This window comes from Phycodurus eques, chromosome 14 (assembly GCF_024500275.1).
Source record: "Phycodurus eques isolate BA_2022a chromosome 14, UOR_Pequ_1.1, whole genome shotgun sequence".
NCBI lineage: Eukaryota > Metazoa > Chordata > Actinopteri > Syngnathiformes > Syngnathidae > Phycodurus > Phycodurus eques.
In genome coordinates, this window is record NC_084538.1 from 16,085,461 (window position 1) to 16,090,420 (window position 4,960).

Here is a 4,960-nt window from a genome sequence, read left to right on the forward strand (position 1 = left end):
TGGTTCAATAAGTGGATCTGACAGATGTGTAGCTTGCCGTTGCTGAATATTTACCAGCTCTGTCGGGTTTTGTCAGTAAATAAAGGGGACAGGAAGTATTTACTAAAGTATAATATGAATTTAGTATAAAGTATTTATTCTTTTAGAATAGCATCCGACTGAGCTGAAAGATGCCACAGCCAAACATAGACACGATAGAAACCTGTTCTCACAGGAATTTAGATGTTGCACCAATATGAAATATACTGAGATGAAAGCCCACATATTTATTATAAAATATATCAATGTTCAGTGTGTTGAAGCAGGAGTCGGGATTTTTCAATGAGGATATTTGCATGTGCCTTTTGATGTCACATTATGAACAAAATATCAAACTTAACTATTTGGCTCATTGTATTGGGAGAATATGTTGCACGGATTGCGATTGGCTGGCAACCAGTTCAGGGTGTGCCCCGCCTCCTGCCCGATGATCGCTGGGATGGGCTCCAGCACGCCCGCGACCCTAGTGAGGAGAAGCGGCTCAGAAAATGGATGGATGGATGGAAACATTCAGACACACAAACACACACACAGTTCTAGTCAATGAAAACATGCCTGTTATAATTCAATTTATTGAAATGAAAGTTCGTCATTTTACAATGCTACGCAATTTACCTTCTTACAAGCCATGGCAGCAACCAAATGATTTCAGGCCAATAAGTACAGTACACATTGTTGCTTAAGGAAATACATGACACACCACACAAGCAGCTCAGTTCATTTGCCTCTTTAAGAGCAGCGCAGATAAGAATGAGTCAAGTTGTCCAACGCGGAGAGCAGCTAATGGATTGGCCGCTGCACACAATAGGCGGGTGGTGCCATCGAGTCACATTCCTCACATGCCAGTCAGTCTGTCAGCGACCCTGAAACGGAGCCCACTTTCCCAATTAGGGTCATTAGTGTGAGCCAGTAAGTGGCCCGGTCACACGTGGCTGCAAAGCAGGCCCACTTTGGCACGTTGGAAGGACTCCAAGCAGAACAACACAATCAGGACATTTTCACCAAGACGTCCATCAGGACATTCGGAGGTTACTCAGCGTAGGTGCAAGTGATATCTGCATGCCAAAACAAAGAGCTAAGGGAGTTGGACAAAATGAAGTCATATTTTAGTAACACTTTTGAGTGACTTGATGAGCATTTGCATTGAGCTTATAAATAAAGTCGTCTCACATCACGAGACAGGCAGTTATGGCAGTTGCTTCTTTTCACAGCGCTCTTGATCGCAGAACTGACATTCAGTGCAGGACGTTTTCAGCCAAGCACGCACCGAAACCACCATTCGTCACTCGTTGATCTGTACGAGCGCAAAGGCCTTTTTGAAGAATATTATTGTGTCGTATGAAAATACTTGACAAAAATACTTGACTAAAATGCTCCTATTCACCACAATAGTTATCTAAACGATCAATTCAGGCACTGCAACCATTTACATCTGGTGGTTACATCTGTTTTTGTTTCCGTATTGTCGCCGAAAAAATTTGCCGTTAATGTATTGTATATGTTGTTACTTATTTGAATGCTTATTTGTTTGTTCAAAGCTTTGGACCATCCGTTCATGGATATGAGGAAAATGATGATCCTACCGTCGTTGTCATCATCATCAAAGAAAAGATTTCCTCTTTGGTCTTCTGAAATATAAAACGACTAAAGATATACAGACACAAGAGAGGCAACTTCAAACCTTGCTAGTCGTTTAAAGAAACTGCAAACTCACCTTTAATTATTGTAATATGTCAACATTACTGATCTGTAAAGGACAATTAAACTAACCTAACACTTTTAGGACTTTTACATACAGTAGAGCTGTATGTATTAATTGATATATTGAATGAATATGTTTATTGTTGTGGTCACAATTTTCTGTACCGTATTACTGAATACCGTATATGAGAAACAGCTCTCAGTATGATTAAGTGTAGTTCTACATCACTGCAAAACTACATTCGCAATAGACATATTAGCTCTGAAACAATGGCAATTGAATCTGAGCATGAACTATTTCTTGTATTGGACCTTCTTCAGGCAGCATGTGTGTTGCCTGGAGTGCTCCTGCCACATCTGCGAGGATATGCTAGTTGTCATGGAGAATTCCAGGGAATATATGAAGAAGTATTGTATCAGTAGTTCATGTGGCTGCGAGACCTCCTTGCAGAATTTGCAGCACTTGTCTTTACAGCAGAGAACACGTTTTATGCTTCTATCTCAGTGTTTGTAAGGATTTGCTATACAGCTCTCACAACCACCTGCATTCTCTTGAATCATTACCAGCCACTCATTTTTTTCGTTTATTCTTCCACTCATTTTGAGAAAAGGTGTGTAAAGAGATTTGGAAAGTGGAAGAACAGAAGTATCAGTCAGCAACATTTACGTTCGAAAGACAATAAAGAAAATGACTCGGAGAGAAATCACTGGAGATTAGCGCTCAAGCTGTTGGCAGGTTCAGTTGCTGAAAGAAGCCTGTGAGCTGTGCAGCTGGGAGATGCGTGTGTAGATTCATCAGGTTAGACTGCCATGGCGGGATGAGGTTGCTGGAAACGTGCTCTAAGCTGGGAGAAGATGACACCTTCCCACATGTGAAGTGCTGAATAAACAGTAAATGCTTCTCAATGCTACAAGTGCCACAAGTGGAATCAAATTGTCAGAAGAGCGTACGGGGATGTAGTGTTTAACGGACATCAATTAGCTTGCTATTGTATGAACACCACCATGCCATACATAAGCGGTGGAAAAGTACTTACACTGTAGTTGATGACTTTACATCTCTCAATTACCATTTTTTTATGTTGAGTCGTCATCTGAGGTCGAAAACGTAACAAGCCTATGTTGACAAAGGAATAGAAAGTACAGATATCTGTTTTCAAATCTTGGGAAGTCATCAAAAAAGATATATTCAAATAAAGTACAGATACCTTAAAAATCTACTTACAGCAGTACATTGCAGTAACAATGTTTTTGTTCTTTGTTCGTTGCCACGACTGCATACGTATGCACTGCGGCACCTTTAATTGATAGCATGCTGTAATATTGTACCAGCGTCGACAATGGCTCGAATAACACAAATTTATATGGTACACTGCGGGTGTACTCAGTGCCTGCCGTGTTTGTTTGATGTGTTGTCTGCCTTGTAGAGTGCAAAGTAACTCACCTTGTTCTCTGTCATAAAGAGGCTGTTTGCAGAGAGCTCCTCAGATTTACGGCAAAGTGTGCTGCAAAGCACCGCACTCAGACAGACCAGCTAGCTGCTGATCTCAGTGGCATGTTAGTAAATCATAGTGGGGGGGGGGGGGGGGGGAAATAATCATCCTGCCTTGTTTGTATAACTGCTAAACCAACCGAGTCCCAGCAAGTGAGACATGATTGTTTACCACTCCAGCTGTGACACCCTCCACTACCAAAATGGACAAGAGAAAGGCATATTTGCTTAAAGCAACCGCCTTGTGTTTTCATACTTACTTTGGTGTTAATAATACCACTTGAAGGAATACCAAATATATCTGACAGCTCTGCACAGTAGGCCTCAATGAACGAGGCTGTGTTGACGTAAGCAACACCGCCCTCCAGCGGAGAGGGGTCGCCACAGCTCGTTTTTGAACCCGGGACCACAGAACAGTGAGGAAGATGTGCTCACCAGTCAGCCGCCGTGCCACCCCAAATAAAGCTATCCATCCACCCTTCCATTTTCTGTACCGCTTTATTATATATGCAAAAATATACATTGTTCCTCGAACCTATAATCACTTTGTTTCTTGTAATTCAACGTCTGTACACAGTGGTATCCTGTGTTTTTGTGTGAAAACTGCACAGCTAAACAAAATTTCAGCTCTAAAAGTTTTTTTTAACAAAACAAACTTCTGCTTCAGATTAACTCTCCCATTTCTTTTTGTTCTAAAAACGAGCAAGGAATCCCCCTGACTGCACAAAAACACTATTCTTGTTTTAATAAACCAAATACTGTGTAGACATCCATAAATAATGACTGTTTAGTGCAGATGATTGAACATAAAAGTATATTTTTAGATACTATATCTTTTTGTTACCAAAGCAATGGTTTGCTAACATTGTTAGCTTTGTGGAAACATGCCGTTTAATCTTGCTCCACATTGTTGTATGATCTAAGGAACATAAACAAATGGTACACATCTACTTATCAGCAAACATTTCAGTTATTTGTAGTGTCCATGGACATCCATTGATTTTCTCGGCCGCTTGTCCTCGTGAGGTTCATGGGTATGTCGCAAGGTCACCGGCCAGTTGCAGGGCACAGACAACCAGGTACAAAGAACCATTCATACCCGTGGACAATTTGGGTGTTCAATTAATCTAACGTGCATGTTTTTTTTTTAAATAATATGGGAGGAAGCCAGAATACCCATGGAAAACCCAAATAAGGCTTGAGCTAAGATTCTAACCCCGGACTTAAAACTGTGAGCCAGATGAGCTTACTACCATCGTACTGTAATGCCTACTGCTTGACAAGAACGCCCGCCAACCAGCCAAATGCGGGTCCATTTCCACCGTAGCAGGTAGCACAGCCACTCCCACTCTGGCCGTTTCGCTCAGCACCCGCCACCCCGGCACCCTTCATCCCCCACCCCCGGTGACAAATGTTTTTCGAGCGGGGAAAAAGCTCGATCAGAATCAAAATCGTCAACAATTCATTTAATAATCAATGTCGTCTTTTATTTCTTTATTTGTTTTCCGCTCAAAACTGCCTCAGTAGTCTCCCGCTGATGGAATGTGATGCAAAACCTGCAAGTCAGAACTCGCCTTTCGTGGCAGCACGACAGTGATACACGAGCATCGAAAAAGCAAGCACGTTGTGGCTGATTCAATTACTGACAAACAGGGCCAGTCATCTCAGTCAGCCATTTGGCTGGTTAGCTGCTAATATTACCAGTTAGTGAAGCTCCCTGCCTAATGC

The 4,960-nt window shown here is 41.8% G+C and overlaps 1 long non-coding RNA gene across 2 annotated transcripts; it reads right to left on the reverse strand.

The window, feature by feature from the left end:
* Positions 1 to 1,624: 1,624 nt before the first annotated feature.
* Positions 1,625 to 3,259, reverse strand: LOC133412959 (uncharacterized). 2 transcript variants are annotated; one of them, XR_009769813.1, is made up of 4 exons: positions 3,185 to 3,259; positions 2,966 to 3,038; positions 2,778 to 2,857; positions 1,625 to 2,585 (listed from the first exon to the last, which is right to left on the reverse strand). It is a non-coding gene; the product is annotated as an uncharacterized LOC133412959 (long non-coding RNA). The 2 variants fall into 2 exon arrangements; XR_009769812.1 differs by having other exon boundaries at positions 1,625 to 2,857.
* Positions 3,260 to 4,960: the final 1,701 nt, after the last annotated feature.